This window comes from Pygoscelis adeliae, unplaced genomic scaffold, assembly GCF_000699105.1.
Source record: "Pygoscelis adeliae isolate BGI_AS28 unplaced genomic scaffold, ASM69910v1 Scaffold15, whole genome shotgun sequence".
Lineage (NCBI taxonomy): Eukaryota > Metazoa > Chordata > Aves > Sphenisciformes > Spheniscidae > Pygoscelis > Pygoscelis adeliae.
Genome location: NW_008824988.1, coordinates 5,712,910 through 5,740,104, shown reverse-complemented (window position 1 = coordinate 5,740,104; position 27,195 = coordinate 5,712,910).

Sequence of the window (27,195 nt, the reverse complement as noted above, 5' to 3'; positions counted from 1 at the left end):
TTTGAGGTGCCTGTGAAATCAATACCAAAACTTTGTGATTTGTACTAGAACTAGCATTGCTAATTTGACTGAACTAGAGGGAACTGGAAAAAGAACTCCCCTCAGAATTCTCAAACCCAAAGAGAAAGCAAAGTGAAAACTAAACCCAAGCGTCACAGTCATACCATAATTATGTTCTCTAAATCTAAGGAGGATGAGAACATCTGTAAATTGGTATCCTTGATGAGTTTGTTAAAATTATGACTATACTAATAGGCTATCATAAACTTTGGTGTTGTTCACTGATATCTGAGGCTTTTAGGTGAATCAGACGCAGGAAGAGGCATTTACAGTAAAATTGGAAGATTCTGCACACTATGGAACTGCTGATACCATCACTATGCACGCGGTGTCTGCTCCAGCTGCCCAGTCAAGTGAAAATGCGCATTGACTTCATGCACTTTGCGTCAACCCAACAAAGAACTTAGGAGTCAGTGACAGTTTTGAAAACAGGTTGGACTGAGTTAATCTTTCCTGACATGTTATCATGTCAGGAACAGACCCAGTTTGATCAAATAATCGTACATTAGAGTATGATAGATTTGTTTTGAGAATGAAATTACAGGGCAAAATTTGATGATATAGGAGTTTAGCTAAATCTTCAAATTTTAGAATATAGTTAAACCACAACTGGCTGTAGTTGCAGAATGGAGAAAAAAGGCACTAGCTGGAAAAAACCATTACCAAAGTTTTCAGTACATCATCAAGTCTAGTGTAACTATTATCTTCAATAAACTTACTTCAGAGGAAAATATGATGTAATTTCTCTTTCAGGAAAAAAAAAGCATATAAACTTGATCAAAAGTCCACCCTAACTGTTGGGAGCTTTTCCATTGATCATAGCAGAGCTCAGATAATGTCTGAAATTTATTATTAGAACCCAACGGATTTTAAACAGAGGAAGTAAGCTTTCTCTTACTTTACTGGTTTCCATAGTAAGAAAGGCTTTTATTCATAACAGTGTGGATAACACAGTCATGGTCTCATTGCAACTGAGAGTGTATCAACTGATTGTTCCGTTATATTCAGTAGTTCACATATGAACACAAAAGAGCTTCACTGAATATCACCATGGAAATTCTACTGGATATTTTGGAAAAACAAAACCAAACTAGACTATGTTTCCAAACCACAGATTCATGAGTCAGTTATCTTTGAGTTTAGTTCCAAAATAATGAGCGTACTTGTTTTTAATGAATGCATTTTTTGTGTGTTTGCCTTTTGGTTTCTGAATTTTTACTTTCCATTCCTGGTATGAAATACTTAACATTGTTTACTCTGCACAACTTATTTAAGTGATTTCCCTTTCACTGACGATCCCCTTTCCACATTCTTTCCCAAAACTGCCAAATCAGTTCTGGACCCAAAGGGCGCACAGTAAGTCTGAATTCAACCCCTGTATCTGCCCATACGCTCAGACCAGCATCCAGTCCCTTATTCTGCCCCAAACTTCCACTTTGATTTTTCCATTGTCTCTTCCACACTAAAAGGCCTGCATGGCCTTCCACAAGGGAGTGCAAGCCTACAGATTAATGTTGCATTGAGTGTATCTTGCCAGTCTGCTGGTTGCCATCTTCTAATTCGCATATAGACTAAATGTCTGCAGTGAGGTAAAGAAACAGATAAGGAAGTAATCCTTAGAAGGGTTAAGATGCTTTTAATCCTGTTGGTCCCATACAATGATATTCCCTTATAGAAGCAAATGGACATTTACTTTACAGCCTGCCTCAGATCGTGGCTGGAATTGGGTGCCTCAGAGGTATGGGCAAGGAATACTGTAGAAATAACCTGGATTAACCTGCTCATCAAGTCTTTTTCTTTCAGATGTCCTCAAAAATTGTTTTATGTCTAAACAAAAAGGTTTCTGTTTCTTTTATACATATGTTTCTATGTCAATATCAATTTTTTCAAACTGTAACAGCTCAAACTGTGATGAAACTGGTTTATTCTTAGGTTTCAATAATGCCTTTTGGATTCCATAGGCTAATTCAGAACTGTTAAATGATAGGAATTATAAGAAGTGTTTCTTTGCCTCAGTTTTAAGTGAATTTTCTCCTCTCACATTTTAATTTCAAATCCAATTGCACTATCATTATTCAGAGCAAGGGCAGAAAAAAACCCCTCTTAATTATACAGCAAAAAATTGTTCTGAAAACTGTGTGGAGATGAGAAATTTTAGGATATTTGACAAACTCTCACCAATTTAGAGAAAAAGAAAATCTAATTTAAATAGGTAGAGGTGAATCCATTTGATGTAATGACCTATAAAATACTATTTAAAAGAAATATGATTGTCTACACTACCCTGGGCTCAGTAAAAAGTCCTCATTGATGTAATGTGATTTTGTATGTGGGGACTGCAGTTGTACTTTGAAAGTTATGTACATATCCCTTTGGTATATTTCCTAAAAATGAATAAGTTTCATTGCACCAGTAACTGAATACATCCCAAACCCCAAAAACTTCTTTTTAAACTGGTAATTATGTAACAAAATATGTATTTTTTCAGACTTGATAAGACCAGTGTGTTGATTCAAACGCCTCAGGCAAATAAGATACACACATAGGAATATGATTACAGCTAGAGGCTGTAACTTTATTAACTTAATTAACATAATGATAACTGGGGAGATGCAAAACAGCTATTTCACTTAATATCACTACCTAACAGGAGTGCTCCAGAGTGCTTTTACCTAGGATATATCAATCAAGTTAATAATAAAACAGCAAAATTCATTTACATTCCTCAGCAGCTGACAGCCAAACTCTTTCCTGTTTTCTTCTTGTGTCAGAGATCAAGGTGAAGGGTGTCTCAGCCTATGTTTAAAACTTTCCCATATTCTGGGGCAGGTCGGCCACTAACTTGGAAAACACTTGAGACTGCCTGAAAATTTTTCCCTTGAATCACCTTGGACCTTGTACCATAAGGTCCTATATTTCAAATTGGCAATAACTGCAAGAAAAACATACTCTAAAACAGTTGCCACTATAAGATCCTCTGAGCCTGCTAAGTTTCTTGGGTGTGTGAAACATGAGAAGACTTACATTGCAGAAAATTAATTTCTAGATACGATAGAGGACAAACAATACACAGTACAACACTGTCACAAAACTTGGGAATCAAGAAAGACTGGCTATAACCTAGAAATGCAGAAAGAACTAGAGACCAGGCAGATTTGCTTGGTAAAAGCTAAAAGTTAATGGTAACATTGAGCCCATGTAATGGTTTAGTTTGCAGATGTAGAAAAACTGGAGTCATGACTGATTGTACTTTTATGTAATAAGCTATAGTTGAAGTATCTTTTATCACTAACTCTAGGCTTTTTTTGTGTTAAGGATATTCGTATTAAGGAAGACCTTTATAATATACTATGACAGATTTTATTGGTCCAAAACCCCCAGGAACTAAGTAACAGAGCTTATAAAAATTATACTAGAAAATGAGAGGTTTTTGGTAGAAAATGCTGAGGCATTGGAAGGGAACTTTCCACGTGAATGTACCTTTTTTTTTTTTTTTTTTTTAAATCAGGAAAGATTTCTTTTATACAGCGTTTAATTTCTGTCAAAACTGGAAAAAAGCAATCCTTTCATTGCCAACAGATAGCCATGCACTGGCAGTATGAAAAAGCAGACCTCAGACCTTTGCTCTGATTCATTTGGAAAGAAAGACTTGAACTTGCAAGTCTCATATCCCAGGGGAGCAGCACTTAGCTACTGCCTCTTCTGAGGAGAGGCTCTCTATTTTTTCTATAAAAACCCTTCAGAAGTCTCAGTTTTGGCTTGATGCGGAGTCACCACAGGCTAAGATAATAATTTACTACCCAGTTCTTCAGTGCTCATGCCTTTGAGTAATATTTACCAGCAATTTTCCTTAAAAACTAGCTAATATTTACAAAATTCTTTCATAGCAAGTCTAAACTCCCAGAGTCAATTGAAGTATTCTTGGATTTAAGACCTGATACCACAGGCCTAAGAGGTTAAGCAAGTCCTGAAAACATAGATGAGGATTCGTTTTTCCATACACAGCCAGGTGAAGTGGTTTTCTCTAGGAGAGTTTAAGCCATTCTGTCCCAATGCTTCACATTTCCGTCCTCTTTGCCCATGGCCACTGTAGCCGTGTTTTCATCTGCTTTGTTTGTGTTTTTTTACTATCAGTGGAAAAAAATGAATCGTTTAGATATAACTGTTTGTCTCCTTTCTTCAAGTAAAAAGATTTAAGAGGAAATCCTTGTTTTGGGTTTGCGTGGCAGGTTTGGTAGCAGGGGAGGGCTACAGGGGTGGCTTCTGTGAGAAGTTGTTACAAGCTTCCCCCATGTCTGACAGAGCCAATGCTAGCCGGCTCCAAGACGGACCCACTACTGGCCAAGGCCAAGCCCATCAGCGACAGTGGTAGCACCTCTGTGATAACATATTTAAGAAGGGGGGAAAAGAAAAACCTGCACAACAGCAAATGCAGCCAGATGAGAGAGGAGTGAGAGTATGTGAGAGACACAACCCTGAAGATACCAAGGTCAGTGAAGAAGGAGGGGAAAGGGGTGCTCCAGGCGCCGGAGCAGAGATTCCCCTGCAGCCCGTGGTGAAGACCATGGTGAGGCAGGCTGTCCTCCTGCAGCCCATGGTGGTTAACGGTGGAGCAGATATCCACCTGCAGCCCGTGGAGGACCCCATGCCGGAGTAGGTAGATGCGCCTGAAGGAGGCCGTGACCCCGTGGGAAGCCCATGCTGGAGCAGGCTCCTGGCAGGACCTGTGGACCTGTGGAAAGAGAGGAGCCCATGCTGGAGCAAGTTTGTTGGCAGGACTTGTGATGCCATGGGGGACCCACGCTGGAGCAGTCTGTTCCTGAAGGACTGTACCCCGTGGAAAGGACCCATGCTGGAGCAGTTCATGAAGAAGGGCTGTGTCCCCATGGAGAATCTGCGCTGGAGCAGGCTTCTGGCAGGACTTGTGATGCCATGGGGGACCCACGCTGGAGCAGTCTGTTCCTGAAGGACTGTACCCCGTGGAAAGGACCCATGCTGGAGCAGTTCATGAAGAAGGACTCATGCTGGAGAAGTTCATGGAGAACTGCCTGCCATGGGAGGGACCCCATGCTGGAGCAGGGGAAGAGTGTGAGGAGTCCTCCCCCTGAGGAGGAATGAGTGACAGAGACAATGTGTGATGAATTGAGCACAACCCCCATTCCCCGTCCTCCTCCACTGCTGGCAGGGAGGAGATAGAGAATTCAGGAGTAAAGTTAAGCCCGAGAAGAAGGGAGAGATGGGGAGAAGGTGTTTTAAGATTTAGTTTTTATTTTCTCATTATCCTACTCTGATTTTGATTGGTAATAAATTAAACTAATTTCCCCAAGTTTGAGTCTGCTTTGCCTGTGACAGTAATTGCTGAGTGATCTCCCTGTCCTTATCTTGACCCACGAGCCTTTCGTTATATTTTCTCTCACCTGTCCAGCTGAGGAGGGGGAGCAACAGAGTGGCTTTGGTGGGCACCTGGTGTCCAGCCAGGGTCAACCCACCACAGTCCTATACTGGAATCATCTAGCCAACCTACACAGTATGGTTATGGATTTTCTCCAAGGTTTGCTGAACAACTTTAAGACTGTTTTGCCTTCTAAAATAGGAGTCAGTTTCCTAAACTATCTCCTTTGTCTTCTGCTGTCTTGCTCTGCATTTAGTATAATTTACTGGACTTGCTCTATGACTGAAATTAATCATTTGGTTCAGATAAGCTTTTGGATTTGTCCAACCTTTTATGCCTTGCCATGAGTTTGAGGACAATATAGGCTTGTGAGTATGAGGTCAAAAGTGCATTTTTGCCATAAATGATAACTTCTTTGATCATTTAAGTAAGTAAAGCATTTTCTTACTCTAAGTTTTTATCACAGTTTTTAGAGTGTCAGTCTGGACACTCATCGCCTTAGCCATCACAGTCTACATCCATTGAAAATACTACTGTCTTCAGTCTCCTCATTGTTTCAGTGTATAAAATGCAGTTACATTTTCATTGGATGCAAGTACCTAAATCTCTACAATCAGTACCATGAAAGTAAACTATAATTACAAATATTGAAGTTAATCCTGCTAAAGAACTTGACTATTCTTAACTCCTGGACATTGCACAAATGATAGTCTAGAGATGTCAAACTTTCATTTCTTCATTTGTGAGTTTGTTTTTTCAGTGCTTTCTTAGTTTGAGAACACCAGACTTACTGGAAGACATACCTGTGATTCATGCAAGACTTATTTTAAATTCTGATAATTTACAGTTCCTTTGGAACCTGCTTAAATTGATTCCATGTGTACATGATAACACTATTCTGTAAATAATTTTGCATTCTGTAAACTGAAGGATGTGAATTTTCACAGAAATTTTAGTAGAGGTCTATGATATCAGTAAGTGAGTTCTGACAACCACAAGTGAGAGTGATTTAGCAAGTGGCAGTCTCTGATGCTCCACTCTATGACCAAGATGAACAACATAAAATTAGTTAGAGTTCTCTTTCCAGGGAGTTTACTCTGTGAAAGGAATCCGATTCAAAAAATGAAAATTTACTCCAGTTTGATTTTCAACATCTCACAGTGCAGATTTTAAAAATACCCAAGGAAGTTAGAAGTACAAATTCTGAAAACTTAGCACTCATTCTCCTAAATGCTTCAGTTGCTTACAAAATGTCCTTAATGCCCTTGGTGAGAAGGAACAAGGAATGGACATTCTATGATTTCTACCGTGTCCATAAGCAATGATTAGACATTAGCAAATGTTATATGTGATTAGAAGCTGGCTACTTTACGGAGTGTGCTTATAAGGAAATCATACATATTGTGGACATTAGCTTATAGAAAAAAAGTGAAGTATGTTATTTTTTCTTATGAGCACATTTCTACTCTGTATTAAAAATATGAAGCATTACAGGAAAAAACACAGGTGGAAAAAGAGGTATCTTCAGCAGACATTTGTAAAACATTCTGTGAATAAAAGAAGATGCATAATTTACTGCAGCCTCAGGGCAGCTATAAATTATATTCAGACAAATCACTATTTGTTCTGTTATTGTAGTGAAAAATTCTCCTAGCAACTACTGTGCCTTACTGTATCAGTTAATAGACAGAACACGCTTTCTTAAAAGAATGTGTACAAATGGATGACAAAGATCTTTATATCTTCTGGCAAAGCCCACAAGGTAAAATGCTTAATTTTCAGTTGAAAGAAAAAAGAAATCTTCTCATTGCTCTAGACTATTTGGTTGAAACAGTAGAAAAGTAAGATGTAACGTGTGTCAAGAAAAGAAAGGGCAGGAAAAGAGCTAAAACAGCAATAGAGGAGAAAACATAAACCAACATATTACTAGGTGAGAATTAAAATATAAAAAAATGGAATGAAAAAAGTGATAATAAAGCCTGAAATAAACTATTTGAATCATTCTATAGAAAAATATGAAAACAAAATAATACCAGCTAGTGGTACTGTATGCCTTGGAAAAATAAACAAGTATGATGAAGAAATGATCATGTATATTTGTTATAGGCCATCTGACTTGGAATGGAAAATTCCTACATCAACTCTTGAAGTGTTAAAAACCAGAGGCTACTATATTCATGAGGGACTTAACAATAACCATTTTGAAACCCATTAGGTAATGAAGACAGTAAAACATGAAAGTAGTTCCTAGAATACAGAGAAGACAGCTTTATGATCCAGAAAGTAGAAAATCAATCCAGAGGAGAAACTGTCCTGGATCTACTTCTTCAATAGGAAGGAACTAATTGAGAACGTGAGTATAATACAGAGCTACTTGCATTACTTACCATATGTATCTGATTGCTAGAAAGTAAATCCTGTTGAATAAAGAAACTGAAGAAATATGGCACAGCAGAGAAAGAATGAGACAGACTAGAACACATCTGTGCCAAACTATTAACGGTCCCTTGCAGTCCCAGGGAAAACAAAGTGTACAAGCTCTAGGAACATGCAGAAAGTTGTGCTGCACAGCAATGATGCTTGCCACATCACTGATGAACCAATACTAGCGGTCACCAATTATCTACTGAGTTGTTTCTCTCCTGCAGTTTGCAGCATTGTATCGCTATGGTAAAGTTAGTTGGCAGTGAGTTAAGTGGAAGAAGACTAGTCACAGCAGAATGGAACACGATGCAAGCTAATTTACCTGGTTTTGTAATTTAAGTTAACTTGTCTTAAAATAATATAAGATCTATAATATCTTATTATATAATCTGTGCTACACAGAGTGCAACATAGAAATGTTTTCTGCTGTTGCTTGACTCCCAGGAGGATGCAGGTAGGAATAGAACAACATAGAAGAGTAGAGTCTGGAGCACTCAAGCTCCTTTGAAGTAATGCCTCCTCCAAGGTCTCTAGCACTGTTTCCAGTTTTCATTGGCTATTTGACTGGGTAGTCTCTATCCTACCCTCTCTGTTTTCATCTACACAAAACTCAGCAGAGTCAGACAGGACAATGAAGTACTAGGGCCAGTTTACAACCTTGCAGTACCAATAACTAACAGAATAACTATGACCTTCGATGGAGTGAAAATTCTCCAAGTTAAGATATGAACTAGCCTGTGTAATGTAGTTGTGGAGGATGACAGCCCAGCTATTCAAAGCATCAAGATGTAGTTTGGTAGTCTCTTCATTCATCCAGTGTAACTGTTGTGCTCTCACCAATAGCACAGATGGTTTTCATCTGTTGCTGGTTTATGGAGATAATCAGTCCAGGCAGGATAGAGACAGTGAATTCAGTGAATAGGACTCAAGAGGGAGTGAAGATCTAGTTGTGGACTCAAGAGATGGACTAATTTCTCAATTTGATTTTTTAACTGAATCCTCATAGGAAAATTCAGTTTGGAAGGGACCTCAGGACATCTCTAGTCCAACCTCCAGCTCAAAGTGGTGTCATCTATGAGGTCAGACCTGGTTGCTCAGGGTCGGGTCAGGTGAGGTCTTGGAAATCTCCAGGGATGGTGACTGCACAGCCTTTCTGACAAACCTGTTTCACTGACCTTATGGTGAGAAAGTTTATCAGTGTATCCTCGTTGAACTTTACCTGTTTCAAATTATGACTGTTTTTCTTTCAGCCACCATGCACTGCTGTGAAAAACATGTCTCTGCCTTCTTGGTTATTGCTTTGTAGGCCCTGACAGGCTGCTGTTAGGTCCCCCCAGGTTGTCTCTTCTCCAGGATGAACATATGCAGCTTCCTCAGTTTCTCCTCACAGGGAAAGTGCTCCAGCCCTTGACCATCTTGGTGGCTGTCCTATCAACCCGCTCCAGTTTATCAGCGTCTTGTACTGGGGAAACAAAGCTGGACACAGCATCCAGATGTAGTGTAACAAATGCCAAGTAGAGAGGAATAATCATTCCCCTTGAACTAGCAGCTGTGCTCCTGTCCACACAGTGCAGGACACTTCTGGCCTGCTTTGCTGCAAGGGCTCACTGTGGGCTCATGCTCAGCTCATTGTCTGCCAACCCCTCCAGGCCCTTCAGCAGAGCTGCTCCCTAGCCCGTATCATTACAAGGTGGTCTCCCTTCCCATGTGTGGGACTCAGCATTTGTCCTTGCTGAATTTCATCAGGCCCCCATGGCCCATTCCTCCAGCCGGTACAGGTCCCTTTGGATGGCAGCCCTGCCCTCGAGCCTGTTTCCTCCAATTTGGTGTCATCTGCAAACTTGAGATCCTTTTTTCTCTTCCTCCAATCTTCTTTCTTTTGAGTAAATTCATCCAGGGAAGGGCTGTCTCTTGCATGGCATTGCGTGACCTGCCTAGCTGAGAGATCTTAGAGGGCCATCTTCAGAGAAACCTCTGGGCTTTCCTGTTGTATTAAGGATGACTGCATTTGTTGGAACACCTATCCCCCACTTCTATGCTTAAATCCATGACTGAAAACTCTGTGGACAGATTATGGGAGAGTTGTGCTATGTTTCAGTTCCGAGCCCAAGCAGTGACACTAGGCACTGCGAGACTGGACTGAGGAAAGAATGTATATTCTGAGGAATTAGATACAGTGAAATATTAAGAACAGATACTATTTACTCCAGCTTTGCAACAGAAAACTTCTGTAGTCTCTATCATAGTTTCTTATTTTAAAAAATCTTGAATAATTTACTGAGCATTAAGGCCGTGTTGCCTTCTTATTTAAATCATTTATTATTTATCATTTTATTAGCCCTAACCCATGATGTTTTAACCCTGTCAAATTTTTGACCTCATTATTCAGCTGGTTTGACTAGCTAATTTGGAAGAGCAAATCTGGCAGAAAAAAGTGAAAAAAATCAGCCATTTTTCACTTTTTGCCTCAAGCATGTAACTATGAATGATTCATAGCACTTGCTCTGTGACAGATTCATTATTAAAAGTTTATTTAATTATCAATACTGTGCTCTACTGTACTAAGAAAATCATATTTTATATTGACTATTACTTGTGAATGAAGTTATCAGTGTCATTCAATCCACTTGGAATCCTGAACATCTGTTTCATTAAGCTGATAGCGTTTGTTATCGACATGTTTAATGCAATATATTTTCCAAGGGCATATTGGCAGTTTCTCCATGTGTTAAAAGAACTCTCTGGTGTAAGCTAGTACATATAATACTGTGTGTCCTGTTTGTTGTTGTCTGGATGTTTGGAGTATTTTTTAAGCTCAAAACCACTGAGAGATTGTACTGCAGTGCCCACTTCAGTCATGCCAGATTAATTTATTTCATTTCTATTTTCATTGCAAACATGTGACAAGGAACACAATGGTCTCAGCATGTAAATTATATCTGGACATAAAAAATAAAGGGATTTATTATCTGCTGTTGATGTCAGTTGTTTCCAGTTTGCCTAAATACATTAAAAACATATTATGATATTATTGATATTATACAAACACTAACATTAATATATTTTAATGCATGCTTCTATTTTTTCTTCATTCCATTTCAGATTAATATCCATTACCATTATCAATGTTTTTTCTCTTTTTTTGCTGGAAATTGAATTCTGCATTAGAGAAGGTGGATAATGTTTAATAGGAAAATTAGAAATATTCCAAAATAGAAAAAGTTTATTTTTTTTCTATTTAAGATTGTTTTCATGCTCAAATGATATTGTCTGCTTGTTTTCATTATTCTCAACAGTTTTTATGTTGGAAAATACCCGGGCGAATAATTGGCTTTTTCTAAACAGAGGTTCCAAATTTAATCCAGAAGCTCTCTTTAAAAGTATGTGGTGCAATTACAAAAGAATGTGTTTATTTATTTATTGTAAATATAAAAAGCACAGGGAAATCAATGATCTTTTTGCTCACTTCAGTGGACTAGGTCTGACACTGATTTCAGTTGCCAAAATATGTTACATTATAAGGAATCAATATTCTGTCTATATGTAATGTTGCTTTCCAAGCCAAGCCAAATTTTGTATCTCACCATTAAGCATTTTTCTCTCTCAAAGTTTACACATGTAACTGTGGCTTAGCAAGTGCAGTCATAAAGTTGATGCCATTTTAGAGATAGGAAAATGCAGAAGACAAAGTATTTATGGTATTTTGAAGTGTCTACATGTTTCAAGTATTCTGAGGTTTTGTGTGTTTTGGTTTTTTTTTAAGTTTATTTTTATTGTAGCAGCTTTAGAAAAAAACTCTATTGTAATACAGACCAAAGAGGTGCTCATGCAAGTCTTGATTTTTTTTTCTTTTTTTTTTTCTTTTTTTTTTCTTTTTCTTTTTTGAGTAGTCTGCAAAGGATTAGTCTAGTAACTGGCAGAAACATAAGGCTTTATTTTCCATGCATGAGCAAGTCTTACGATGAATCAAGTGACTACCTTTAAAGTATAAAACAGTGTTTACAAATAGTGATAAATTAATATGCAGTTAGAAACACATACAACTTTCTGTCTTGATCAGTACAGACTTACTCAGTAAAAATCAAGTAACAGTTCTAAGAACTGTTAATATTATTGACTGTTCCCTGAACTTTCACATTCCTCTCTCTGGGTCTACTGAAGAAGGCAAATATCACTAGAAGATACATTTTTTTCATTAGAATCTTCAAAAATCTCCATTTTAAGATACCCACCCAACCTCAGTGGATGAGGCAACTCTTCCCTTGACGACTGTTTCCTATATCCCTGACCAGACATGATAAGAAAAATTTCCCTTAGAAATGAACTGCTTTGTGGGACTGTACCAGTATGGGAGATATTTTCAGAAACGTGCAGAAAGATTCTTTGGATCCGAATATGATATTCAATCAAAATTAAAGAGATTCAAGCCACAATAACAAATAGCATAGAAAAATGGAAGAATAAGACTTGGGAACTTGATTCCAGGTTTTCTATAAGCTAAATTAATATTACAATTCATGTCTATACAGACAATCCTTGTTCTGGCATTGGGACGATGGCTGTTTATAGGCCAGTCTAGCATCTCCCAACTAAAACTTCCAATGAATTCTCATTCTAGCTATTATTCAAACCACAAGCTTTCAGTTTGGTATCTCCCTCCAGACAAACTTCTGTGAATACACATGTTTGTATGCATGTATACAGGCCTGTATACAGGCCAACTGTATGAGGTTCAACAAGGCCAGGTGCCGGGTCCTGCACTTTGGCCACAACAACCCCATGCAGCGCTACAGGCTTGGGGAAGAGTGGCTGGAAAGCTGCCTGGCGGAAAAGGACCCAGGGGTGTTGGTTGACAGCCGGCTGAACATGAGCCGGCAGTGTGCCCAGGCGGGCAAGAAGGCCAATGGCATCCTGGCCTGTATCAGAAATAGTGTGGCCAGCAGGAGCAGGGAAGTGATCGTGCCCCTGTACTCGGCACTGGTGAGGCCGCACCTCGAATACTGTGTTCAGTTTTGGGCCCCTCACTACAAGAAGGATGTTGAGATGTTGGAACGTGTCCAGAGAAGGGCAACGAGGCTGGTGAGGGGTCTGGAGAACAAGCCTTATGAGGAGCGGCTGAGGGAGCTGGGGTTGTTTAGCCTGGAGAAAAGGAGGCTGAGGGGAGACCTCATTGCTCTCTACAACTACCTAAAAGGAGGTTGTAGCAAGGTGGGTGTCGGTCTCTTCTCCCAAGTAACTGGCGAAAGGACGAGAGGAAATGGCCTCAAGTTGCGCCAGGGGAGGTTTAGATTGGATGTAAGGAAAAATTTCTTTACTGAAAGAGTAGTTAAACATTGGAACAGGCTGCCCAGGGAAGTGGTTGAGTCACCATCCCTGGAAGTATTTAAAAGACAGGTAGATGAGGTGCTTAGGGACATGGTTTAGTAGGCATGGTGGTGTTGGGTTGACGGTTGGACTCGATGATCTTGGAGGTCTTTTCCAACCTTAATGATTCTATGATTCTATGATTCTATGTGGTGAAAAAGTATCCCAAACTACCATATATTTTCAAAGTCGTATGAGATCAAGCAATTAAGGACTTCATCATAAAACACAAAGCATCACACTAGCTAGAAACTTTAATATACTTTCTAAGTTCTCACTGGCTTAATAGCATGTACAAACTTAAAGCAGAAAATAGAAGCCAAACAAGTTGCAAACACCACAAACTCTATAGTTCTAGTTTTCATGTGTTATAACATAAACTAATCTATATGAAAATCGTTGAATGATAGCAATTGATACTGGAACGGAGTATCTTAATATACTTTCCTCCATTTCTCCCTCCTGAAAAGAAAATTCTGTTAATTTTCACACCACCTTGAGCTTGCCAAGCTCGTCACAAGAGCCAAACATCCACCAAGCTGATATCATACGGAACCAGACCTTATCAGAGCAACAATTGGCAAACCTGTCCATTGAAGCCAGCACAGTCAATCTCTTCCCCCACTATCCCAAGGGGTACATCAAAATTAATGAATACACTGTATGCTTCCTTCCAGTGGTACTTCTGTGCCCAATACCACATTGAAACTACGCAGGTGAAGCAAAGCAATCGCCTTGTGTCAAAAGGGATTTGCTTGGTCAACTAACACTCAGTGGGAGAAAATTTTTAACAAAATAGCTATTTCCTGATCTATTAGTTCTGATGCTCAACAGAGAACTACAAAAAAACTGCAAAGGATTTTCCTGAAACAATCTGAATTTATCCCTCTGGTAATATTATTTTCCATTGGATTTAGCATAAACAAAATATTTATTTTTATCTGCAGCAAATAAACTATAAATCTCCCTCCTTCTCTTCTCCAGTACTAAAATTTTCTTTATAATGGAAATAAATAAATTGTTGTCACCACAGGAACTGATTTCTTCAATTACTTGATGATACGGATATGCTTTACTAGAACAACCTACGGTATAGTCTGCTGATTCAGCAGAGCATGTAGGGTTAACTAAATGTTTTGCTTCAGTACATTTATACTTATTAAACCTTCATTTATTGCAGTGAGACATTTTTGATTAATGTTGCTATTTCTGTTTGATGGCTTTGCCGCAAGGTGTTCACTATTTTATGAAATATATTGCTGCTTAAGTTTGTTGGATCGATCAACTCCCAAATCAGATAGTTATGGCAATTTACAATTAACTTCTATTTTGGACTTTTAAATATAGCTGATGCGTTCTTTACAATGAGTGCTTAATCTGTGAATTTACTGTCACTTATTTTCTGAATATTGACTTGCTCTTGTTGTTTTGGTAGAAATTAGGAATACAGTATTGTACCAGGAAAATGATACAGTGGGCAATCAGTTTAATTTTGGGAAACTTAATTAAAGTTTGTGCTGTACTTTGTATAGAGAAGTACCACATATTGCACTTGTAAATTATTATGATGAATTAATAATTAATCTTTGTGATGAACTGGTGATATGCAAATTCTAATACATATTTCTGGGGAAAGTAAATAACAGATGTAATCCAGCAAACAACAGAGAAATGATTTACTAATCTTACATATAATGGAAACTTTGTTCAAAACTTCAAAATGACTGCAAGGCAGGAGATCAGGAGCTAACAGCTGCAGTGAGGTCTACTAGCCAACTCCTGGAGTAAAGTTAGCCTAATAACACATTATGTCTAACATACTTGTGAATCTGATAATTTTAAGAGAGCTCATCAATATTTTAGCAGAAGTAGCTGAATCACTTTCACTCTTTTCAGATTCTCTAACTGTATCATAAACAACAGAAACTTTATAAAGCCTTCTTGCTGAGATGTTCAAAGCCTAGTTCAGCAGCATCCAAACTACAAATTGACAACCTGCAGAGTTAAAAATTCATTAATTCCAGAAAGAAATGATCATCTCATTTTTAACTTTAAAAAACAGGGGAACTATTACTACTCCTTATGGAAGTAAATAATGATTTCTTAAGAGCAATTAAAAATGGTTTAAAAGTGTTTGACAAAAAAAAGACATTAAGATGCAAGTAAATCTATGCCAATTTACTTCAGCAAGTTCAAGAGAAAATAGGAGATCAGTTATACACAAATACAGCTGCTAACTAGAAACTATCACAAATATCTTAGAAATAATGTGGAAATAGACTGATAGTGATAATCGGTATCATTAAGTCAAAATCAAAAATGACATGAATCATTTCTTCCCTCTTCTTCTCCTTCCCTCCAAAACTAAAATCTTAGTCACCTTTTTTTTTATTTCTTTCAAAGATAATACATTAACCAAATGAGCTGATAAGAAATTGAAATGTTAATAATGGAAAACAAAGGATTTGGTCAGGATCTCAGGAATCTGAAATAGTAAAAAAAATAAACCAACCTCTACATATATTTTCCCAGCTGGTTTTCATTTTTGCATTCAATCCATGAACCTTACGGGCTTTAAACTAAAGCGGGATAGATTTTAAACTAGATATAAGGAAGAAATTTTTTATGCTGAGGGTGGTGAAACACTGGCACAGGTTGCCAGAGAGGTGGTGGATGCCCCATCCCTGGAAACATTCAAGGTCAGGTTGGACGGGGCTCTGAGCAACCTCATCTAGTTGAAGATGTCCCTGCCCACGGCAGGGGGGTTGGACTAGATGACCTTTAGAGGTCCCTTCCAACCCAAACTATTCTCTGATTCTCTGATTCACACCCTGCCCCTCAGCCTACATGATTTATAACATTGTCCTAACTTGGTTCTCAATCCTCTTAATGGCTTCTTTAATGGTTTCCTGTTTGCAGTTAGTCAAGAAAATTTCAACTAAAGTATCAATTGGGCAATGCTGATGTCCTGCATAGCCAGTTGGGTTTTTTTGGTTTTGTTTGTTGTTTTTTCCCCTCAATTTGGTGAGTGTTTGCTAATACTGGTCAAAGGAAATATATCCAAAATTGACACAGTTCTCTTCTTTTAAGATGATAACAATGAGTCAGAGACTCAATCACATTCTGTGGTGTTCATGCTCCTAAAGGGAAAAATGCTTTTGGCTGGTAAGTCTATTAGCAGACTAATGAGCACATTTATGTTAATAGCATGTATTGCCAAGGGTTGAATTATCTATTGATTTTCCTTAGTCGAACTGCTTATTTTTCCACTTATATCTCTTACCAACTCTGTGTCCTAGTTTGTTACACTGTTGTCCATGCTGAATGTCACCTAATTCAGAGAGTGGTTCCTTGGAATCACAATGAGGTTACTGGTAAGGCAAAGGATTACTCAGAGTGGGTAGGTGGGTTGCAGTGCAACCCCAGGTGAATTTTCAGTCTCCAATTCTGGCTTATCAAGTCTCTTTAAGCACTGTACATCTCATTTCTAGGTGATTCCTGTAGTATGGGAAGCATTTCAGGGGGGTTGCATAGTTACCTCTTACTGCATAGGGAAGGGAGGAAAAATAGTGTGAGAAATTACCTTAGAGTTGCTCCTGGCCTCTTAGTTGTAGGAAATGCTGCCTGGGTCTATGCTGCAGGACACAGGTACTCTGAGATAGGTCCCGAATTTTCCTGATGCTGTGAAGAAACAGACTGAATACCTCAGTCTCTCTGATTTGCTTTGTAAGGAAAGTCAGATGCATGTGCAGAGAGGAAAGAAGGATGTTCCATGGAAAGCCCCATGGAGGGATTGAGCAGAATGTCCAGGGAAAGCAACTGACTTGCAAAAAAGCCAAAATCAAAGTGAGCGCCACTGTTGGCCAGAGGGGATTATTCTTCCTAGAGATTTTTGTGAGACCAGTATTTTGTCAAGAAAGCACATACATGTTGAGTAATCTGCAACTGCTGCTGCATTGGTTTATATACAATTATGACCCCCAAAGCCACCAATGTAGTAGATTTTAAAATATTATCCTGAATTAGACATGTGATTCTTGCTTATGAGTAGAGTATCAGCAGCCATTATATTGGATAAATAAGTAGCATTCCAATTAGACAACCTTAATGAAGTAGTTCAGAGACAACGTGCACACATCCTCATTTCCTCTGGTGTTTAGGAAGCAAAAGCAAATAGCCGGTTGCATAATATTGTGTAATATAATCTGGCTATTGTAAGTATATGTTGTTGTGAATCTATTTTTGTATATAAATACGTAAGACTTAGTAAGGCTAAGACAGTAATCAATACTGCATTGTCACATTGCTTGTCTAAGGTTATGCTTTATGGGATAGATTTAGTATTTTGAAACAGATCTAAGAGAGAAAGCTCAGGTAGCTGAAGGTTACTATTCAGCTGAGGCTTTGGTATTTATTTTTCTGCCAATGAGGAGCATATGTATTCTGCTGATCACTCAGCAGCTGAGACGTTATAACATCTTTAATCTTTAATTTTTAAGGGTTAATAAGAAAATGTTACTTTCCAATACAAAGCAAATGGAGGCTACTGCCAAGTTGGGGTGAGATGTTAACGTAGCAGAGATACAGTTTAGAAAACACATATTCTGTTCTTGATGCTCTTATTTCTTGGGATGGTTGACAGAATAACACATGTGACAATCGGTTTGAGTGATTTTCTGAGAGGGCAGGCTATTATTTTTCTTATGGTATCATGAAGGGTAAGTGATTTCTCTTGTAACTGCAGGGCAGGTTTTGTGGAGATACATGACCCAAACCATAATAAGACTCAGTGAAGGGCATCAGGGTAGGGAATAGGGGCCTTTATTTTCCATGTTGCACTGGATTACAGATGGCTGGATTAGAAGCTTTTTTCTGATGCAGTACTTACAGATGATGTGTTTTACTTTTGCAATGCATGGAGTGAAAAGATAGATTTGTTTTTTAGTGTGGGACACTAAAAGTGATTACATCAGTCTCAACAGTTGTGAATTGCTTCAAATGCCTAAAGAAGTCATCAATGCAAAGCTTACTGTACCTGTATTTTCTGCAAGAAAGAATGACAAAGAACTGTGGCAGACAATAGTAAAGTGTCTTTACAGTTAACATGCTTCATTAATTTCTTTCTCTACAAAATTATAATATTGTTAAATATGCTTTCCTAAAAGAGGATTTTAAAACCTAGGAATTTGTCATTTTTTTAAAAGTGTTTTTAAATCCTGAGGTTAAATTCTAAATATACAAGATACTACTATTATTTATTACTCCTATTTTTCAAAACATTATTGTTTACCTTACTAATTTCATTTTCAGTCTGGTCAAGCAATGTAATGCTTATTAGTATATTAAAGCCATAGCATTGAAGTTGTAAATAAGTCATCCCCTCAAAAAAAAAGAACACAGATGAAAACAATATGATAAAGCTTGTAATAAAAAAAAATTATGCCTTGTGAAAAAACATAATTTGCACAATTAGGTGATACAATAGAATGTTCCACAATTAGGTGCAATACAAGTGTAACCATCCTTAATATCAGTAGTATGCAAACCTTTCAGACTTCATTAAAGAGTTCCATTGGAACATGTGAATAATAGGATTAATATAGCCATGGGCACTGCTGGGTCAGCTGGCAATAGATCAATCCAAAACGTAGAGCATATTAAAAGGATTATAGATTAGCAATTAGATGGCTTTTTCACGAGAAAGGAATAGTTCCTCGAGCTTTGCCAAAGGTTAACAGAGATAGGATGTCGATTTTTCCAGTTTGTAATCCAGTAAGAGCCTTAAGGTGAGGGAAGTTATGGCATTTTCAGGATGATAAGAATTATATGAACAAAACATAACCAACCTTTCAGGATCAGTGGTTTGGCTTCACAGGGAAACTGTTCTTACACAAAATGTAGGATATAAATATGTACTGTTAATAACTACATCTCTAAGAAAGAAGATTTCAAGTGAACTATCTGAGAGGTCAGAGACAGTTTTTAGACCTTATCTATAGCATTCGGTTTGAAAACATTTGTCGCATTTCAGGGAGTACATAAATAAGTTCTCTGATTCAAACTCTACAAATCAATGTTGAGTATTACTAACACTATACTCCACTGGAATTATAGTTCAACACTTACTTTTGGTTTGTCAATAACACAGATATCTAAGAATTTTTTTATAGCTTCCTCATGAAATACTGGATGGCAATATTGGTATGTTTTCAACTGCATAAAGAGAATGTAGTATGTGGAATTAATATATATTGATCACACTGGGAGCTGAGTCCCAACATTTCTAAAAATCAGGTCACTTATTTGGATGCCTCAGTGTGCTTTTACTTCAGATGTCTAGCTCTGAAAATATGGGCTTTTGTATAAAAGGAGACAGTAAATATATTAAAAAAGATGAAATGGACACTCCAATGGGAAACAAATCAAGCATACCTGGAAATAAAGGAATGATTAACAGTGAATAATTTATTCAACAAACTTAAACATTTATGTCTGCTCATGAATAAGTTTAACTCCCTTGTTATTCAACTGCCTTGTTATCTTTCTGCAGAAATTTGGGACAGGGGTCCGACTTAATATTTTGCTGTACTTATTTGTTACTCTGCAAGAAATGTGTTGGTGAGTTTCTTGGGATTAGAGATAAGCAAATTGCAATAAGCAATTGTCTGAATAATGTCTTTGCTAAGGAATAAAGTTTAAGTTTTAAAAAGATTTTTTTTTTAAGAAGCAGAAATATTCACAAAGTTTTTGCAAAAAAATGTCTAGGAATTTCTTGAAAAATATATTCTTTTGAAGGATTAAGTCTCATGGTTGTCCAGGTTTACATGACATTTAGACTAATTAAAAATACTTCTTAATAAATGAATGAAGCCAGTCGCAGCTGCAAACCTTTTCAGAAATTGTGTAATATTGCTCTAACAACGGCCCCTGTAGAGACCTGTGGGTTGGGTGAAAGGTTTAAAACTAATTCTCCCTCCTTATTCTGCCCAAACCCAGTAGCTTTGTGGGGGCTGTAGCTGCATCGGGTAGTTTCCTGCATCATTCACTGTTTTTTAATAACAAGAACTTTCTGGTGGGATCTGTCTCTCTGAGGACCTGAAAAACTATGATGCAAACTCAGCCTCTGATTCTGAATGCCTCTTTAATGTGCCCACTACCTTTTATTGGTTCTATGGTAAATGCCTCAACTTTATACATAAAGAAGACTTAAAGGATAGAGGATTATATGTAATAAATACATGATTTAAAAAAAATAATACACAATATTACTTTCTAATACTGGGGATATACAGTAATATTTTAATCTCAGCTAACTTCCATTTTTCATAATCATACCTGGAATTCAGAAAAGTGGAAAAGGCAATATTTTCTATTAAAAAAGTTTGAAGACTGCATTTCTGACTGAAATCTGTATAATTACTACTTTGACTTTAGCTAAAGTATATTGGAAATTTTATAACATAGGGATTTCTAATTACAATTCTTTTCAATTTAGTTGAACTATGACAGCTGCTCTGATTTTGACAGACAAGAAATGAAATGTTTGCGATGCAATGACAGCAATGTCCACGGCACTAATTGCAACTTTTGTTGGAAAATGTCATGAGAGTTACATTTCAAATGGGATCCAAACATAAGGATGGCTCTTCACTCACTTTGCAACAGAATTCTGGGACATTAACATTATTTTTGTCGCAGTTAGACTAATAATTCATTGCAGCAACTATAGACATTGATATGGGTAGCAGCCATCAATGAACACTGCAACAGTCCAGTCCACTCACTGGCTTTATCAAACGTTGTTTGGCAGCCACTGCTCCCGGGTGACCAGACGAATGGTGTTATATGTCTAATTATTTTCTTTTTTAATACAGCAAAATAAGTGGAAACAAGCAAAAATGTCTGTGTGATCTTTTCCTCTTAAGACTGTTTAAAACATCAGATGAAGTTGCAATTATTTCTAGAACTGGGGCATTTATATTTTTTGTCAAAATCAAAAAGTGACAGTTGTTAAAGGTGGAATTTTCTTAAGCTCATAAATAACATAGGAACAGAAGGCCCACCTATTTTTCCATGTGGTATGTGCTTCTAAATTCATTTTAGTTCAGACTTTTTAGAGTGTTTAAATACCTTGAGAGTTTTATTTTCACATTTTATGCTTTTCAGCTTAGGTTTTATTATTTTAATCCACCATTAAATTGGATGCTTTTATAAACCTCACTATGAATCTTACTCTTCCTTAGGTGCCCACATACCCCATATAAATATGGTCCTCATAGAAAATCCTACCTGGACTATGCTGAGGTCTTGCCCAGGGGAATTAAAAATGGCAAGGAAACATACCTTCCCAAGCCCAATATTACTGCTTTGGGGATAACTGATAATTCCCTTTAAAGTCTGAGGAATTATATTGTCCCATCTTTATAGCACTTGTTGACATGTATATACTATATGCCTACAAGAGAGCAAGGTTGGAAAAAACATTCAGGAAATGGAAAATTGGGATTTTAGCTGTTCAAAAACTGGTTTTGAATTGGAATTGAATTTACAGAGCATTTTTATCTTGGGAAAGATGAAGGTGGGGAAGGGGAGACAAGGTTTAGTTTCTGAAACTGATACAGAGATGCAGAGGTAGCTTTCACCTAGGCTCAATAATCAGTACATTCTCCCGAGGAGTGCTTTGGCAGGACTTCCTTCTATACACGCCAGTACCTGTTCAGCTACTTGAAGGGTAATATTCAGATTCCTGATGATGCTGAGAAACCACCACTGATCAGCCATCCTGGCCAATCTTGTTAGACAAACAAGGTATATGACTTATGGGTCACAAACCTCTTGATAGATCCTGTTGTAGAATACTGATGTAATTGATTGTACCTGTTCACCTTTCTTTCATAATATATCTCCTATGGGAATCATTTCAATTTATCCATAAGCAGAAAAAAAACCACTCTACCCCCTCTCTAAAAAACCCCAAACAAACAACTACAAACCAGAAGAGAAAACTGTCAGGGTATCACTGGAGGAAGTCTAGTAGTGGCTGTCCTTCTTTTCTCTAAAGGCTCTGACTAAATGTTTCCACTGTTCTCTGCATTTCTAGGCTGACTGCTATGTGCTGTCTGTACGGTGTCCTCTGTTTCATTGGCAAGTTTCATTTACTTGCTCATGTGTTAACAAAAATAAGCTCTAGTGGAAGTAACAAAGGAAAGTAAAGATCTGGACAGGGAACAGGCCAAAGAAATAGCAAAACACTGTCTAGCAAAAGGATCTGAAAGAGCAGAGTGGGCATTATTGCTAGCAGTACAGAATGTATATGATGGTGGCAGGTAATCATCGTTCCTGCTTGCTATTCTAATATAGGATTAAAAAGGTGGTGGTGGGGGGTTGTATGAGTGTTGAGGATATGCCCGGAAGAAGACAGAAGTTGCATGAGGGAAATCTCCTTAGCGGTTGGACAGAAGGATGGAGTATTGCTGCGGGAGATTTACAGCCTGCCTGAGCAGCTCTGCAGCTCCTCTGCTGTGTGCGAGGCTGGAAGTGCCCTGAGCAGAACAGGGCTGCAGGTGTGTGTTCGGCGTTTTCTGTTGTCATTACAAAGAACAGTGCTTTTCATCCTTCAGTCTTAACTGCCTTTGCTTCTCACCTGCCTGCTGGCCTTGTTAATAATCAATCACATTTTATTCACTTAACCTTTGTTTGCCTGCCCCCTGCCTCATGCTTCTTCTTGTCACAGTAGATGGCACAACTTCAACTGTTTGTTGATTAACAAATGCACACTGTAAGTGCTGCAGCCATTTTAACTTCTTCACCGAGTGTTGTGCTGTAGCCACTTTAGCTGCTTCTTTGCATATTGATTGAACACAGCTCTCATTGAGTATTGACTGCCACAGACAATGTTCCTCACTTACCATTATCGCCCTTGTTTCTTTCTCCCTCATCACCATTCCCGTAAACATTGATGTTCATCCAGTTTCTCCTGCCCTTGTATTTCTTCACCATCTGCATCTTTGTTTCATTCTCATACTTGTGAATTAACCACATACAAGCATTTCTTTTCTTTTTTGCTATTGCCTCTGAGGAACATTTCTCCTAATCATCAGTATGGCCAGTCTCAGGAGTTCAGCATTCAGAAATTATGAATCAGCCTCCCTTTTCTCTCAGATCAGGATACTGATCTAATACTGAAAAAAAAACTTTTTTATTTTTAATTTGTTTCCTAGGAAAATAAATACAGGCATCTAGCCTTTTAAGTTGTGGAGGAACCATAGGTAGTAACATGAAGGTATTGTTTACAACTCTCGGAAAATAATTTTGTCTTAATAATAATAAAAATAAAAGCAGCACTTATCATGAAATAGCAAAAGTCTAGCATCTGAAGATAAATATCAGCTAAGATAAACACAGGATGCAGAAGAGAGGAATACAGACACTGCCTGATGTGGCAGGAAATGATACTGAAGATGATACTCTATAAACCAATGGCCATTTAATGGAATGTAACCTTGGGAGCAGGGAAAAAACAGTTTTAGGGATAAAAAGAGAACAAAGAACAAATATCCAGCATATCTCTGGCACTCTGGATATTGTAAGTTTGCATGTAATATGGAGTTGAAGATCAATGGAGAAAGAGCACAATATGAAAGCATGTTGGCAAATGCCAAGACACAGTCCCAAATGGAGGAGGAAGAAAGCATCAACATCATGCTCCTCCTGGCAAAGAGGAAGAAACTCTATCACCAACATCACTTGCTTTGCCTTGAGTGAGAGGCTGGACTAAATGACCTTCACGGGTCTCTCTCAACTAACGTGTCTTTGACTCAAAGAAATTTTTAGTAAAATTGTGAAAATAGACATTTAAACCTGTTTTCCATCTATATTATTATTCTGGTTTTTTCACAGACTTTTTATTCCTATCCTCATAGGAAGGATTTATTGGCAGTTTTCTGTCAAAATACTTTCTGGCATATAGTTGCTACAAGGGAAGATATTGTCAGTGTGAAGATAGGGGACTGTCTGAGCATTTTTTCCAGTTTAGGAACATCAGAAGAAAAGTTGTCCATAATTGAAATATCTTCATTTTTAAATGCGATGAAGAAATTTTATTTTGGGACAACAATCCCTACGTTATTGCCATTAGAGTCTTGGAGCTTCCTATTTCTAGTCTCCCTTGTGGCTCAAGTTCTTTGTATGGGCCACATTTCTCTCAATGTATCCCAGCCTCATCCTTGCCTCATTTCCAAGAATGTACTGGAAACCGTATAAACTTGGTTTATTATGAGACATATAGTTTGGCAAAAAAAGTCAAGCTCATAGAAGAAAATATCACTGGACATCCAACTGAAAATGCTAGTAAAGTTTTGTCAAGCAGATCTTGGAATGTAATATAAAAAAGGTAGGGGAAGTGCTAAAGATAGGGCAGGAAAGAAGGGATCCAGCAGGAGTTCCCCACTCATATATGACAGGGCCAGGGGACAAATTTGCTTGCTACGTCAGCACAGGCAGTGAAGTGATGGGGCAGCAGGAACTAAAAGCTGGGTTTGCTGAAGGCAAGTGAGATAGAGCTAGCTGTACTGGACAAATGTACCAAATCAAACCCTGTGCTGCACAGTCCCACTTAGGACAATGACAATGCCCAGGGGCAGACAGGTACTGCTCGGTGCCATATTTAGCAGATCCCACACACCCAACACAGACTTTCTTTTTGCTGTATGGAATTTTTGCTCATAACTCATTTCCACATATATTTCTTCCGCATGCTTTCTTAGATCATTACAGAATACATAGCCAATTTTTTTTAACACTTTTTGTTAAAACTGAAGAAGCTGGCTTGTTCCTATGAATTCCTGTAGAAACATGAGCATTTCAGCTTTCATTTCTGAAAAGCCTCTCCTGTGCTTCAAGGTTGTGAAATAAAGCTGAAATATTTGGCTCAAGCATATACTATATCCAATAAAGTAAGTAGGGGAAATACATATTTGTTTATTTTAACCAATAACCTGAACTTTGAAGGCCTGAAAAATAATTTTTGAACACTACAAAAAATACTTTTATATTAAACGTTGTATTTTCTATTTCTAGCTCAGTTTTTTTTGCTTAATCTCACCTTGAACTCTTTGATACTCCTTGAGAGACTTCTTGCATTTAGACACTTTATGTCTCTTCCCATTTCAGGCGCTTTCTTGACTCTGAGTGTCTTTGAGCTCACCTTGCTGATTCTTGGACTTCACTGTTCTTTCAGCTGATGTTATAAATTACCCTTTTCTTTCTGATTTGTCCACTATCCTTTGCTGTTGCATTCTCCACCGTCACTCTTCTTCATTCTCTGACCCCTTTGGGATATTATTATTTTGCTGATCACTCTGTGTTTTCACACATATTCATACTTCAGAATAGTACCCTACTCTTGAGACTTTTACCCTCATTTGCTCTCAAACTTTGAGGCAACTAAGTTCTTTACAATGACTTTCAGTTGCCTCAAAGTTAGGCTCATGCAAGAAGACTTAATGCCAGCCAATACATTCTTTAAGCGGTGGGGTGATATATTAGACATAGTGGCAAACCAGGAGAGTGGTTTTATTCAAACCAATGTGGTGTTTTGATTCACTCTATCGTGGATGCCTGTAAACCCAAAGGTGATGAGTCTCAGTGAATGAGACTCTCATATATGAGTAAAAGTTTCTTGGCACTTGGCCTTTGGCAATAATAATGTAGGAATACACTTAAGCAACTTCAATTATTATTATGGAATGACTTGTTCAGTGTGATATGCGCTAAACTACTTAATGCATACTGGCACTTTTATATTCTCTTTCCCATGCACTGCTTTTGGGAATGTTCCACAGTGGCACTGAATTTTCTTATTTAATTTCATTTTGCTCAGACCGAACTGCTTTTCAGAGACTAACTGCAGTTTTGATAAATGTTCTTTCTAGACTAGTTAATTTCTTAGGCTGATAAAAGCTATTTTAATAAAAAAACGTAGCTTCCGGCTAGAGCCCAGATTTCAAAAGATAAGAACATCTAGTTTTCCTTTTTTTTTCTGAATTAGTTACTTTAGTTTAAAGACTTTTTTTTTCTAGACTGATTAAGAAGAAAGACTGACAAATTGAACTTCAGATTTACTCTTTCACCAGACTGATACAAGAAGCAGGTAATGAGATCAACTCATTGTTAGTCACAAAGAGGTTTCTTTGAAATGAAACTTGTCAGACATACTTATCTCTTTAACAGTCACAGAGATTGATACAAACAAAAGCAAGACACTTTGGCCTACAGTTTCCTCCATAGCTGTTAAAGCAACTAATGTGTATCCTTACAGCTTCTCAGAACTGCTGCTAATTTGGATACCTATTTGTATTCTTAAAATTGCATTTCTTAATAGTCATTTGCCAACAGCATACCATATTTTTTTGTAAAGCTACTATTTGGTGGTGTGGAGCTTTCACCTCTCTCCTCCCAGATAAGTTGAACCTCAGCTCTCATTTTTCCTGAAGACTGGTTTTTTCTATGTATTAAATGTAGGAATAGCAAAGACACAAAATAACGGTATTCAGTACTCCCAAGTACTCAAACTGATGAGCCAATTGACTTTTCCTGTGAGCAGACAGAGTTTAACCACGTTAATGGAATGTGCTTATTTACAAAAGAAGTTTACCCCTTCAGTACTGGCCTGACAGATTATAAGATTATATCTCAAGATGAGGAGTTGAGTCACATTGTATGATTTTCCCAGGTTCAGTAAGACCCACCAGCCTTGGTATGGGAGGAAAATGAGTGAGTAAGGATACTATCCATAAAAGAGAAAGCAAATCAGGAGATAAGAGGATGGAGTGGGAAGAACTAGTTGCCTGGTGATAGTCATTACTGATATGGATGGTTAAGAAATTTTAAGAGAAGATCCTTCACTAAGCTTTCTTCTGCTACATACCATTCAATGCTACAGGAAGGAGACAGAA